The following is a 16,133-nucleotide window of genomic DNA, read 5'->3' on the forward strand; positions in this document are numbered from 1 at the left end:
AAGTATCCAGAAAATCGGCTCCACCGCCCCCCTGAGGCAGAGAATTCCACAGACTCACAACTCTCTGTGACAAAAAGTGTTTCCTCATCTCCGTTCTAAATGGCTTACCCCTTATTCTTAAACTGTGGCCCCTGCTTCTGGACTCCCCCAACATCGGGAACATGTTTCCTGCCTCTAGCGTGTCCAAACCCTTAAATCTTATATGTTTCAATGAGAATCCCTCTCATCCTTCTAAACTCCAGAGTGTACAAGCTCAGCTGCTCCATTCTCTCAGCATATGACAGTCCCACCATCCCGGGAATTAACCTTGTAACCCTATGCTGCACTCCCTCAATAGCATGAATGTCCTTCCTCAAATTAGGGGACCAAAACTGCACACAATACTCCAGGTGTGGCCTCACTAGGGCTCTGTACAACTGCAGAAGGACCTCTTTGCTCCTACACTCGACTCCTCTTGTTATAAAGGCCAACATGCCATTTGCTTTCTTCACTGCCTGCTGTACCTGCATGCTTACATTCATAGACAGATGAACAAGGACCCCCAGATCCCGTTGTACTTCCCCTTTTCGCAACTTGACACCATTTAGATAGTAATCTGCCTTCCTGGTTTTGCTACCAAAGTGGATAACTTCACATTTATCCACATTAAACTGCATCTGCCATGCATCTGCCCACTTACCCAACCTGTCCAAGTCACCCTCATAGCATCCTCCTCACAGTTCACACTGCCACCCAGCTTTGTGTCATCTGCAAATTTGCTAATGTTACTTTGAATCCCTTCATCTAAATCGTTGATGTATATTGTAAATAGCTGCGGTCCCAGCATCGAGCCTTGCGGTACCCCACTAGTCACTGCCTGCCATTCTGAAAGGGACCGTTAATCCCTACTCTTTGTTTCCTGTCTGCCAACCACTTCTCTATCCATGTCAGCACTCTAATCCCAATACCATGTGCTCTAATTTTGCCCACTAATCTCCTATGTGGGACCTTATCAAATGCTTTCTGAAAGTCCAGGTACACTACATCAACTGGCTCCCCCTTGTCCATTTTCCTAGTTACATCCTCAAATAATTCCAGAAGAACAACTTGTGGCCTTATTTTCTCAGAGCAGAAATCTAAACCACCTTATGTGACAGCCTTAACAAGAGCAATGTGGTCCAAATGCATTGACTGATACAAACACAGAATTATCCACCTGTCCATTTGAGGTCATGCTGGCCTGGGACACTATTCACAGCCAGAAACAGTGGGCAGAAAGGGCAGCACAGTGACGCAGGCAGCAGTAGAGTTGCTGCCTCAGTTGCCTGGGTTCGATCCTGACCACTGGTGCTGTCTACACGGAGCTTGCACGTTCTCCCTGTGACCGCAAGGGTTTTCTCCGGATGCTCCGGTTTAATTCCATATCCAAAAGACGTGCAGATTTGTAGGTTAATCGGCCCTCTGTAAACTGCCTCTAGTGTGTGGGGAGTGGATGAGAAAGTGGAATGACATAGAACTAGTGTGAACGGACGGTCGATGGTCGGTGGGACGAAGGGCCAGTTACCACATTGTATCTCTAAACTCTTCAACTTGAAATGCAAGTGGTATAGTTGGGGACATGAGGAAGTACGGATGCTGGTATCTTGAGCAAAACACCAAGTGCCGGAGGAACTCCGTGGGTCAGGCAGCATCTGTGGAAGGAATGGGTATGAATTACCTCCTGTCAATTCCCTCCATTGATGCTGCCTGAACCACTGAGTTCCTCCAGTACTTCGTTATAAGCTAAGAAGGTGGCTGAACAGGTAATCATTCAGCCAACTGGGAGTAATATAAGGATGCACAGGCTCAAACTAATTAACAATAAAATAAATGGTGAACATGTGGAATTAACTTATGGGTAGGTTGTTCAAGGTATTTATACACTGTAAAGAACTTGGGCAGGCGTAATTGAGTTGATCAAGTGGCAGAGTAGACTTGATGGGCCGAATGGTCTAATCTGCTCCTATAACATGAACTGATGGTGCAGAATGCACAGGTGATAGAAGAATCTTTGCACGGGGTGGGGGGGGGGGGGGGGTTTAGTTTAGTTTAGTTTAGAGATACAGCATAGAAACAGGCCCTTCGGCCCACCTAGTCCATGCCAACTGCAGGTCGCCCACTTTCTCATCCACTCCCGATGCACTAAGGGCAAATTACAGAAGCCAATTAACATACAAACTCGCAAGGTCGTTTGGACGTGGGAGGAAACCGGAGCACCCGGAGAAAACCCACACGGTCACAGGGAGAACTTGTAAACCCCACACACAGACAGCATCCGAGGTCAGGATTGATCCTGGGTCTCTGGTGCTGTGAGGCAGTAGCACTACTAGCCACTGTGAAGCCATCACATATCCAGCGTTAGGTTGAATCGTTTTCAATGTCAGTAGTTATTTCTCTGCAGCTTCTTGTGTTCCTATGCATAGGAGTTGCCATATCAGGCCATGATGCAAGCATTCTGTAATTTCTGTAGTATATCAGTAGATGTTGGCTAGAGTATTCCGTGTCATTAGTTTAGTTTAGTTTAGTTTAGTTTAGTTTAGTTTAGTTTAGTTTATTATCACGTGTACAGAGGTGCAGTGAAAAGCTTTTTTGTCGCGTGCCATCCAATCAGCAGAAATACAATTCATGCTTACAATCGAGCCGTCCACAGTGTACAGATACAGGATAAAGGGAATACCATTTAGTGCAAGGTAAAGTCCAGTAAAATCTGAAGAAGGGGCTCGACCCAAAACATCACCTATTCCTTTCCTCCAGAGATGCTGCCTGACCCGCTGAGTTACTCCAACCTTTTTCCATCTGTCTTCGGTTTAAACCAGAATCTGCAGTTCCTTCCTACACATCAAAGTCCGATTAAAGATAGTATCTCCTATGAGGTAGATGGGAGGTCAAGGCCGCTCTCTAGTTGACGAGGGTTGCCTGATAACAGCTGGGAAGAAACTGTCCCATATTAAATGTCCAGAAATTAGAGGCATCATCTTGATGATTTTACTTCGGAGTCACGTGAGTGACTACGTGAAGAAGCCCGCCACAACGCATGCGTGTCATATCGCTTTTACGCTTGCGAAACGACAGGCGGGGTGGAGCGTTCCCCCGCAGCGGTAAGTTTGAAACCGCGACCTGCAGGTAAGTGATTTACTCTGCGGTAGTTTTTGTCCCCGCGCTGTTTTTACACAGGGGGGGAAGCTGGACAAAATAGTGTCCACAAGTGCTGCGAGTGAAGCTGGCTGGGGAGGACCGCGAAGTTGCGGGAGCCAGCAGCAGCTGAAGGCACAAGCCCCGTAAGGGATCAGCTGTGCCGATTTCTGATCCCGCGCCGGCCAGAACACCACGGCTGGGCGGGAGACTATTCAGATGGGGCCGTCGACTTTTGACAAGTCGATAACGGCAGGAGGCGGGGTGGAACGACGTTCCCCCGTAGCGACAATTTAAACCAGGACCTGCAGGTAAGAACTGCGGTCTTTTTGTGTTTTCCCATGCTGATTACAGGTGGAGAAACCAACGGGAAACAAAGAAGACAAGGTCTGCGACAAAGCTGGTGAGGGAGGACCGCGGAGCAGCGGGCAGCCAGCAGCAGCCAGCGGCACTCGGATCACCGATAGTGGGATCAGCTGTGCCCGATGTCGCCTCCACACCGGCCAGATCCACGCGGCCGGGTGGTAAGGCTAGACACAAAAACAAACAAGGTCGTGGACTCAGAGGAGTCCGACTTTGAACAACCGCGGGCGGCCAGCGACCGAGAGCGCTGGAGCCGGATGGAGCGGTGTGTGGAGCATTTGCTCCAACGTGACAGACTCCGGGAGATGGAGTCGGGTCACTGTGGGCCCTATGATAAATCCACAGCAGTACCTCTTGAAGGGCTGCACAGTGCTTCTACCTCATCAGAGGGGAGCACTGCGGGTCAGTTCTGGGCTGACCTGGAAGAGGGGTCCGCAGAAGGAAAGACAAGTGTGCAAGGGGTGCAGGAACGAGAGAACCTACTGGACTAATAAAAGGGACTCCAACAAAAACCCACTACAGCCAAAGACAGCACCCCTACGCACCCACCAGCAGAACTGGTGAAAGCCCGAAGGCCGGTACTCAAAACATGAGTCTTTTTTTAGGCCATGGCCCAGGCCGGCCTTCTTGGAAGATGCGGGGACCTCCAACGCCAACCAAACCGAAAATCCAGACACCAGCGCAACAACAGCAGCGAAGAACCTACAAAAAGAAGTAAACCTGCCACTGGTAACTATGGAGGTAGGTGGGTCTGGTTCCCTACAAAATACAGGGAGCATGGAGGTTGGGGGGAGATTACACTCTTTTCTGAATGCATGGAGCATGTTAACAACCGATACTTACATCTTAAGCAGTATCCAGGGATATACAATAGAGTTTATACACAAGTACAGCCCTCCAGTTCAACATATACCGAACCGAATGTTCGTGCTTTCTGATAAAGAAAAATCAAAAGCGCAAGCTGAACTGGAGCGGCTTTACGTAAAAGGTGTAATTGAGAAAACTCAACACGAACCATTAGAATTCGTGTCCAATATATTTACCAAAATCAAAAAAGATGTTGGTTGTCGCATCATCATCGATCTGACAAAATTGAATACATTTGTACAATATATTCACTTTAAAATGGAAACCTTTGTTACTGCTAAACAATTAATTTCCAAAGGTTACTTCATGGCCAGCATCGATTTAAAAGATGCTTACTATACAGTGCCTATACGAGGTGACCACAGATGTTATTTAAAATTCAACTGGATGGGACAACTCTGGCAGTATAAAGCACTGCCAAATGGGCTATCATCAGCCCCCAGGCTGTTAACAAACATTTTAAAACCAGCCCTAGCATTTCTACGGAAACGTAAACACATGATTATGGCATATTTAGATGACAAACTCATTGTGGGCAAAACTTTGGAATTGGCCATACAAACTGTAACAGCCACAAAACAGTTATTTGAAAAACTGGGATTTATCATCCATCCAGTTAAATCTAAAATAACGCCTTCCACTACTATGGACTATTTGGGGTTCACCATTGACTCAGTTCACATGACGGTGACACTACCTAAGGGAAAGGCTAGAGATTTAATAGAGGCTTGCAATAACCACATTGACATCAGAAAACCATCCATCAGATTGGTAGCAAACGTAATTGGTAAAATGGTGGCTGCTTTCCCAGCCACACAATTTGGACCTCTACATTACCAAATCTTACAGAGAGCAAAAATACAAGCGCTCAAAATTAATGCAGGTCACTTTGACAGACCTATGAAACTACCAATCCAAGCCAAAACGGAACTAATATGGTGGATAGATAACATCTGGCTTTGTTCCAACTCAATCATTGTCAGTAACCCTTCCATGGTACTACAAACTGATGCCAGTGCACTTGGGTGGGGAGCCACCAATACCATCACCAGCTGTGGAGGTAGATGGACTGCACAGGAGGCATCTTTCTTACTCACATTGGGCATAAACTACTTGGAAATGTTGGGTGCATTCCATGGCCTAAAGTCATATTGTACTGGGTCATTTCACCAGCATGTTAGACTACAAATAGACAATACCACCGTTGTCGCATACATTAACCACATGGGTGGAAACAAATCGACATCATGTGACAATCTGGCTAATACAATTTGGCAATGGTGTATCCAGAGAGATATTTGGATATCAGCTACTTACCTACCAGGAAGACTAAATTTAGTGGCAGACACCAGGTCACGCAAATTTAATGAAAACACCGAATGGATGTTGAATAAAAAGTATTTGCTGATATTACAGCAAAATATGGAACACCAGATATCGATCTATTCGCATCCAGACTTAACCACCAGTTATCAAATTATGTTTCATGGGAACCAGACCCTGGGGCAGCGGCGACAGATGCATTTTCGCTGCATTGGGGGAAATTGTTTAATTACGCATTCCCTCCTTTCTGCCTCATCAGTCTGGTATTAAGGAAAATACAACAAGACTCTGCGTCTGGTATTTTGGTAGTACCCGATTGGCCTACTCAACCATGGTTCACAGTGGTATTAAACATGGTATTAGAACCATGTATCACCATCCCACATAGACCAGATTTATTGATACATCCCGTAACAAGGGATAGCCACCCATGCCATAAACATTTGAACTTATTAATTTGTAGAGTTTAAAAACACCTCTACTACAACTGGGACTGACGGACCGAACAGTGAACATGATCTCACGGCCCAAAGACAGTCAACCAAAAAACAGTATCTGGTCTATATCAGGAAGTGGGAGATGTACTGCCATAAAAACAACATCACCTACAGAGACATGAACATCCCGTCTGTTCTGGAATATCTGGCAGGCCTCCACTATGATGAGGGGCTCAGTTACAGTGCCATCAACTGCGCCAGAAGTGCCCTATCGACTTACCTATGGCAGGGGACAGAGCGTTACTCTGTTGGGACTGGTAACAAAACTTATGAGGGGAATTTTTAATACTAATTCCCCAAGAACCAGGTACTCCCAAATATGGGATGTAAGTATTGTCCTGAAGATGCTCAGGAATTGGTCTCCAGCAACAGCTCTGTCCCTACACAGACTGACATTAAAAACAGTCATGCTAATGGCATTGGTCACGGCACAGACAGTACAGTCACTGCATAAACTAAGGCTGGACAACATGACTTCCTCAACAGAAAATATTACGTTTCATATCTATGAGTTAGTAAAGCAGAACAGACAGGGATCAGCAGGCCTCAATATACAATTTAGGTCATACCCAACAGATGACCGTCTGTGTATAGTAAGACATCTGTCGTTATACATGGAGAAAATGAAAATCCTAAGAGGCAATGAGAAGGCACTTTTTGGTCAGCCACAAGCAACCACACAAAAGAGTGACGGTCCAGACCATCTCAAGATGGCTGAAACAGGTGCTAACACAGGCTGGGGTGGATACTAATATTTTAAAATCTCATTCCACCAGGGCTGCAGCTACATCGGCAGCGATACAGTTGGATGTACCAATGGACCAAATCCTCAAGGCAGCAGGATGGTCTGGGTAAAAAACATTCCAATTATTTTACAACAAACCAGTAATGAAACCTGGAACGTTTGCAGAAACAATTTTAAGTTCTGTAAATTAATTTAAACCCATAAAAAGGGGTTATAATTTTATGATTTCAATGTCGAATTCATGTCCAAATTATGTTAACACAATTCCTCCTACAGTCATCAAGGCAGACGTGATGCATGGACTCGTTTCCACGGCATGAAATCACAGAGCTTTAAAATCTTCACGTAGTCACTCACGTGACTCCGAAGTAAAATAGTAAGATTAAACGAGAACTTACCAGTTTGAAGTTTGATCTGTATTTTATGAGGAGTTACGGTGAGGGATTACGTGCCCTCCGCTCCCACCCTTGATCATATACTTAACTGGTATCTCTTCTCTAACCTTACTATGTTTAGTCATTACAGTTATCTGTGATTTCACACCACTGCTTTGAAGAATGACACGCATGCGTCCTGGCGGGCTTCTTCACGTAATCCCTCATCGTAACCCTCATAAAATACAGATCAAACTTCAAACTGGTAAGTTCTCGTTTAATCTTACTATTATATCTGTGTGCTGGGCCCACGACAGGTCATCCCAGAGGATATATCTCAGGAACTTGAAGCTGCCAACTCTCCCCACTGTGAATGAAAACTGGTATGTAGTCTCCTGCCTTCTCCTTTCTCAAGTCAAAGATTAGTTCCAAGAATCGAAACAGAAAACTCATTTAAAAAAACCCGGCAACACCACGACACACTGAGAATGTGGAACAAGCTTCCACAGTTGGTGGCAGTGGTGAATAGTTTTGATCAACTTATGGGAAGTTAGATAAACCTATATCCTGTTAAATGACTGAAATGAAAAATGAAATATATATGTTCTTCACGCGGTGGGAGACGAGAATTAAAAGAACATGTCAAGATGCTTTGGTTGGTGGGCCTGTCCCACTGTGGGGACCTAATTTGCGAGTTTAGAAGAGTTTGCGCTCGACTCAAACTCGCAGCCTGGTCGACACATGGTCCTAGGAGGTCTATGTAACTCTCCTTTATGCTCGAGAGAAGTTCCTGCATACTCAAGGCCTCAGTTTGGTCGATGAGGATTTTTTTGCTGAAAATTGTCCGTTAGTAAAAATTGGTCGGCATGAAAAAAAATCGATATTTTTTTAAATTGTAGGTTTAGTCGAAGTAGGTCGTAGTAGGCCGGCATGTTAATCGTAGGTAATCGAAGGCAATCAAAGGTAATCAAAGGTAGTCTAAGGTAATTGAATGTAGTCGAAGGTAGTCTTAGATAGTGTTAGTATAGTTGAAGGAGGTCGTCTTCACTCTCCACTGTTCGGTGTCCAGTTTTCCCGAAGCTAGTTGAAGCTAGTCTTCTACATAGTCGAAGGAGGTCTTCAACATATTCGTAGGAGGTTCTCTACATTGTCGAGGAAGATCATAGGAGGTGTTCTACTTCGGCGATACAACACGACCATGACACTTTTTCATACTCTCCTAAACTCTTCTAAACTCGCAAATTAGGTCCCCGCGGTGGGACAGGCCCTTTTAAAGCAGTAGGTTTTCTCAGAATGGGGATACAAGTAACTGCAGTTGCTGGTTCACAGAACAAGACCACAAATGCTGGAGTAACTCGGCGGGTCAGGCAGCATCTCTGGAGAAAAGGAACAGGTGACGTTTTGGGTCGGAGCCCTTCCTCAGACTCATCACAGAGGGGGTGCAGAGAGAGAGGGTGTTGCAGAACCCCAATCAGAGAGAAGAGGAGAACTTGTTCAAAGTCGGCACACCCTGAGGAGCTTTCTCAGTGGAGCAGACAAAACCTACAGGAAGGAACTGCAGATGCTGGTTTACAGCGAAGATAGACACAAAAAGCTGGTGTAACTCAGCGGGTCAGGCAGCATCTCTGGAGAAAAGCAAAAGGTGTCATTTCACAAGTTCACAAGTATTAGGAGTAGGATTAGGCCATTCGGCCCATCGAGTCTCTTCCGCCATTCAATCATGGCTCCTAATCCCATTTTCCAGCCTTCTCCATAACACCCGTTCTAATCAAGAAAGTGTCTATCTCTGCCTGAAAAATATCCACTGATTCATCCTCCACAGCCCTCTGTGGCAATGAGTTCCACTGATTAACTACCCTCTGACTAAGGAAGTTTCTCCTCACCTCCTTTCTAAAAGAGTGCCCTTTAATTCTGAGGCAACTTCTTCAGACAGATTGTAATGGGATGTTCCTGCACATTTTGTTGTAGAGAAGAGCGGGTATCCTCTCTCCAACAAGTTGGGACATCAATGGTGCAGGAAGGAACTGCAGATACTGGTTTAAACCAAAGACAGACACAAAAGCTGGAGTAACTCAGCAGGACATGCAGCATCTCTGCAGAGAAGGAATAAGTGACGTTTCAGGTCGGAAGAAAGATCTAGACCCTAAACGTCAAATATTCCTATTCTCCAGAGATGCTGTCTGACCTGCTGAGTAACTCCAGCTTTTTGTGTCTATCTTTGATTGTAGGGGTGTATTTGAATAGTTCTATCATGGCAAAAGCCATGCCAAAGGCAACTTAAATCATCAAAGACCCACACCATCCTGGCCATTTCACCATTTCACCATTTCATCACTGCCATCGGGAAGAAGGTACAGGAGCCTTAAAACTGTAACGTCCAGGTTCAGGAGCAGCTTCTTCCCTGCAGCCATCAGGCTATTAAACACAACAGCGAATAAGGAGCTCTGAACTGCAAAAGACTATATTATTACTGCACTATGTTATTTATTGAACTTTTCTTTTCTTTTTTCTCTTCCCCCGTTATATACTATGTTTACATATTCGCATATTCTGTTGTGCTGCAGCAAGTAAGAATTTCATTGTCCCATCCGGGACATATGACAATGTATGACTCTTGACTTGACTCTTGACCACGAAAGGAAGGCTTAGCTTTCAGATCAGCTGAACTTTTACTGTTCACACAAATTCTTTGATGCAAAACACATTCCAGTTCCCTCCTGTTTCTCAACAAGGGCAGTGTAGTCTCACTTTTAATACATGCTGCAGGAAGCAGGTCTGTCAGGTTCTCAAAGTTACTTTCCCTTCCTAGATCCTTATCCTAAACTCACTCCAGAAAAGTTTCCACCTTGCGATGTTAGATCACATCTTTCTCATCACTGTCAAATTCCAGACAATACTCACCAAATCTCTCAACCATCATTTCCAAATTGTACATCTATCTGGTATAAATTTGTCTTTTGAGCCATCACTTACTTTCCCGGTATTTCTTAAGTTTTAAATGAACTCTCCAGACAGAGTGCTTCCCCAGAGACCTGTACCGCCTCCCAGAGGGTAGCAGAGTGAAAAGGTGATTGGCAGGGTGGGATGTGTCCTGCTTGATGTTTGTGGCCAGGCGCAAGCATCGGGCCCTGTATATGTCATCCAGGGAGGGCAGTTTAGCGTTTGTGATGCTCTGTGCAGTTTTAATAACTCTCTGCAGCGCCCTCCTCTCAGCCACAGTGCAGCTAGCAAACCACACCAGGATGCCATAGGAGAGGATACTTTCCACGGCGCACTGGTAGAAGGACAGCAGCAGCTGCTGTGAAATGTTTGCTCTCCGCAGAGACCTCAGGAAATGCAGCCGCTGCTGTGACTTCTTCACAAGAGTGAAAAGTGCTAGCTTGACATTAGCGCTTGGTGGAATGCGAACACCCATAGTAACAACAACTGTGAACTCCCGCGGTAGATAGAAGGGTCGGCATTTCAATGTTATAAACTCCAAATCTGGTGAACAGTGTCTATCTATTCTATTCTATTCAGGGCGAAACCTCTCAAACAGGTGCCAGCACGAAAGGAAATGGCGTTCGCACAAATTCTTTGAAGCAAAACACATTCCAGTTCCCTCCTGTTTCTCAATAAGGGCAGTGTAGTCTCACTTTTAATACATGCTGCAGGAAGCAGGTCTGTCAGGTTCTTAAAGTTTCTTTCCCTTTCTAGATCCTTATCCTAAACACACTCAAGAAAGGTTTCCATCTTGCGATGATAGATCACATCTTTCTCATCACTGTCAAATCCCAGGCAATACTCACCAAATCTCTCAACCAACTTTTCCAAATTGTACATCTATCTGGTATAAATTTGTCTTTTGAACCATTACTTATTTTTTGGGTATTTCTTAAGGTTTAAATGAACTCTCTGGACAGAGAGAAAATGATCAGATGAGAGGAAACTATAAACTAATAAGAACAGTAAAACAAAATTCTGAAAAATTATTTGATACAAAATGTTTTCTCAAAATACTGTCTTGAACTTCTACAGGTGTCCAGTATAGAGCATATTGACTGGTTGGATCACGGCCTGGTTCAGCAACTCGAATGCCCAGCAATGAAGAAGATTACTAAAAGTGATGGACACTGCCCAGTCCATCACAGGTACTGACCTCCCCACCATCGAAGGGATCTACAGGAGTCGCTGCCTCAAAATGGCAGCCAGCATCTTCAGAGACCCACACCACCCTGGCCACGCTCTCATTTCACTTCTACCTTCGGGAAAAAAGGCACAGGAGTCTGAAACCCCTGACCTCCAGGTTCATGAATCGCTTCTTCCCAACAACCATCCGACTTTAGACTTTAGACTTTAGAGGTACAGCACGGAAACAGGCCCTTCGGCCCACCGAGTCCACACCAACCAACGATCACCCTGTACACTAACCCACACATACTATGGACAATTTTACAACTTACCAATGCCAGTTAACCTATAAATCTGTACAGTGTTCACATGGAGAATATACAAACTCCGTACAGACAGCACCCGTAGTCAGGATCGAACCCGGGTCTTTGGCGCTGTAAGGCAGCAACTCTACCGCTGCACCACTGTGCCGCCCTTTAAAGCTCTTGAACACAACACAAAACCTCAACTATGAACTTTTCTGGACTGTCTTTGATTGCACTAAAACTCTAGTATTTTGCACCAAGTATTGGGGTTATTAATGATTGAATTGGCGTTTATTATACATTATCTCCATGCATTGTGTTAACGGGCCTGTCAAGCTGCAACAAGTAAGAATTTCATTGTTCCACTGTTGGCACATTTCACTATTAAACACTTGACTAGGATAGACACAAAAAGTTGGAGTAGCTCAGTGGGGCTGGCAGCATCTCTGGAGAAAAGCAATAGGCATCATTTCACAAGTTCACAAGTTATAGGAGTAGAATTAGACCATTCGGCCCATCGAGTCTACTCCGAAGTTGACCTCAGTCAATCATGGCTCCTGCCTCCTAATCCCATTTTCCTGCCTTCTCCCCATAACACCAGTTCTAATCAAGAATTTGTCTATATCTGCCTTAAAAATATCCACTGACTCGGCCTCCACAGCCCTCTGTGGCAATGAGTTCCACAGATTAATTACCCTCTGATTAAGGAAGTTCCTCCTCACCTCCTTTCTAAAAGAGTGCCCATTAATTCTGAGGCGACTTCTTCAGACAGATTGTAATGGGATGTTCCTGCACATTTTCTTGTAGAGAAGAGCGGGTATCCTCTCTCCAACAAGTTGGGACATCAATGGTGCAGGAAGGAACTGCAGATGCTGGTTTAAACCAAAGACAGACACAATAAGCTGGAGTAACTCAGCGGGACATGCAGCATCTCTGCAGAGAAGGAATAAGTGACGTTTCAGGTCAGAAGAAAGATCTAGACCCTAAACGTCAAATATTCCTATTCTCCAGAGATGCTGTCTGACCTGCTGGGTAACTCCAGCTTTTTGAGTCTATCTTTGATTGTAGGGGCGTATTTGAATAGTTCTATCAGGGCGAATCCTCTCAAACAGGTGCCATCACGAAAGGAAACGGCTAAGATTTCAGATCAGCTGAACTCTTGGCGAGTGCATTAAGACTTTGAAGCAAAACACATTCCAGTTCCCTCCTGTTTCTCAACAAAGGCAGTGTAGTCTCACTTTTAATACATGCTGCAGGAAGCAGGTCTGTCAGGTTCTCAAAGTTACTTTCCCTTTCTAGATCCTTATCCTAAACTCACTCAAGAAAGGTTTCCATCTTGCGATGATAGATCACTGTCAAATCCCAGGCAATACTCACCAAATCTCTCAACCAACATTTCCAAATTGTACATCTATCTGGTATGAATTTGTCTTTTGAACCATTACTTGTTTTTCCAGTACTTCTTAAGTTTTAAATGAACTCTCTGAACAGAGAGAAAATGATCAGATGAGAGGAAACTATAAACTAATAAGAACAGTAAAAGAAAATTCTGAAAAATTATTTGATACAAAAGGTTTTCTCAAAATACTGTCTTGAACTTCTACAGGTGTCCAGTATAGAGCATATTGACTGGTTGGATCAACGGCCTGGTTCAGCAACTCGAATGCCCAGCAATGAAGAAGATTACTAAAAGTGATGGACACTGCCCAGTCTATCACGGAGACTGACCTCCCCACCATCGAAGGGATCTACAGGAGTTGCTGCCTCAAAATGGCAGCCAGCATCTTCAGAGACCCACACCACCCTGGCCACGCTCTCATTTCACTTCTACCTTTGGGAAAAAAGGCACAAGAGTCTGAAAACTATGACCTCCAGGTTCAGGAACAGCTTCTTCCTAACAACAATCAGACTATGACCAATGACTTTAGACTTTAGACTATAGAGATACAGCACGGAAACAGGCCCTTCGGCCCATCGAGTCCACGCCGACCAGCGATCACCCTGTACACTACCCCGCACGTACTATGGACAATTATACAACTTACCAAAGCCAATTAACCTATAAATCTGTACAGTGTTCACATGGAGAACGTACAAACTCTGTACAGACAGCACCCGTAGTCAGGATGGAACCCAGGTCTCTGGCGCTGTAATGGTCCTGTCCCACTTAAGCGACTTTTTAAGCAACTACAGGAGACTATGCGGTCGCCACATGTTCACGGGTGGTTGCCGGGGAGTCGCCATCGTGGTCTTGGGGAGTTCCCGCATTCTCGGAACTAGTCGCGGCCTCATTCCGTTCGCCGCTAATTTTTCAACATGTTGAAAAAAAATTAGCGGCGACCAGAATGAAGCGGCCACGGAGAGCAGCGAGAATTCTCGTGCCGTAGGTGCAGTGGTAGCGGGTCGCCAGTAGGCCGAAGGTTGACGTAGGTTCTCGTAGGTTGTTGCCGGTGATGTCCGGTGAATTTCAATGGCTCATTGGGGAATAAAAACGTAAGCAGTAGTTTTCAGAAACAAGGATAACCGACCGGTAATGTTATTGTCTGCCGAGCTTCACAGCCGCTGTTCCAGTCGCCGGTTTTTCAGCAACCTGCTACGACTTGACAGTCGCCGGCAGTCTCCTGAAAAATTGCCTAAGTGGGACAGGCCCATAAGGCAGCAGCTCTACCGCTGCACCACTGTGTTGTCCTCTAAAGCTCTTGAACACTAACCTCAACTATGGACTTCTATGGACTGTCTTTGATTGCATTAAAACTCTAGTATTTTGCACCATGCATTAGGGTTATTAATTATTGAATTGGCGTTTATTATACATTATCTCCATGCATTGTGTTTACAGGCCTGTTAAGCTGCAACAAGTAAGAATTTCATTGTTTCACGGTCGGTAGATTTCACAATTAAACACTCTTGACTAGGAGAGACACAAAAAGCTGGAGTAACTCAGCGTGGCGGGCAGCATCTCTGGAGGGAAGGAATAGCCTACGTTACGGGTCGAGACCCTTCTTCAGGCTGACACCTCTTGACTCTCGGCCTAATGTATCGGAATGTTGTTATGAAGTGTTTACCCGCTGGGATTGAAGTTGAGAAACTGATTCAGGATGGAGGGCGGCTGTGTTTCCATTTCCTTCCACTCTTACTGTAAGGCCTCACAGTTCTAGAGAATGGTTTTGATGGGCTGTGCCAATCTCAGCAGGGTTGGAGGAGCTGCCTCTGGAGAGAGATGTCACAACCATAGCTCGGGGAACGAAGGCTGAGGATGGACGGGAGAGGAGAGGGACGTAAACCCTGATGGAGGTGACGGCTGCAACGGGCCTTTACGACCAGTTACAGCTGGGACTGTGAAATGGTGGTAAGACCTGGCGACTCTTGTATATGGACTCAGTGGGCTGTTGCCATGCATTATGTGCTGAACTAGGGATCGTACTTACACATGACAATAATCTCACTGATCTGTATGCAAAAAAAGAATCTCACTGTACCTTGGTACACGTGATAATAAAGACACCATCGACCCATTGAACTACACGCACCAACTAAGCTATGAACTAGGAACTGTCTTTGTTGCACTAGGGACTTTAGGCTTTATTTTGACGTCATGCTGCTGCAAGTAAGAATGTCATTGTTCTGATTCAAATTTAATCAAATTCTGATTTAAGAATAAGGGATAGGCCATTTAGGACGGAGATGAGGAAAATATTTTTCACTCAGAGAGAGAGAGAACTGTCTGCCACAGATGGCAGTGGAGACCAATTCAATGGATGTTTTCAGGAGAGTGGACTGTCTGTCAGGAGAGTGGAGAGTTTTCAGGTCTGTCGCCGACTGTCGCCCGAAAAGTTTCGAACATTTCAAAATCCAGCGACGACCAGAAAAACGCTACGACTCTTTGGGCGACTGAGGAGACTCCTCATGACCATACAGGCTACACCCCGGCGACCATGTGGTGACAGCCTAGTCCCCTGTAATCGCCTAAAAAATCACCTAAGTGGGACAGGGGCATTAGATTTAGCTCTTAGGGCTAACAGAATCAAGGAATATGGAGAGAAAGCAGGAAAGGGGTACTGAGTTTGGATTCTTTTCTTTCGTGTCCTTATGCTATATAGTGGCTCGCCACTGCTGTACACATCGTTGTACTATTGGAGTGTTAAATGCAAGGTCTGCAGTAGTACATGGATTATCCAGCAATGGGCATTGCAGTAGGTGTTGCATTGTGCCACAGTACCCTCGATGGAGCCCCATTTGTGCATTGTCACCCTTGACCACCCGACCCCGGTTCACAGTCGGTTGAGACGTATCGAGTTCAGCCAGTGTTCATCAGCACCTGGTGTTAAGCCAGCCATGATCATATTGAATGGTGGTCCTGGCTCGAAGGCCTGAATGGCCTACTCCTGCACCTATTTTC

Source organism: Amblyraja radiata, chromosome 10 (genome assembly GCF_010909765.2).
Source record: "Amblyraja radiata isolate CabotCenter1 chromosome 10, sAmbRad1.1.pri, whole genome shotgun sequence".
NCBI lineage: Eukaryota > Metazoa > Chordata > Chondrichthyes > Rajiformes > Rajidae > Amblyraja > Amblyraja radiata.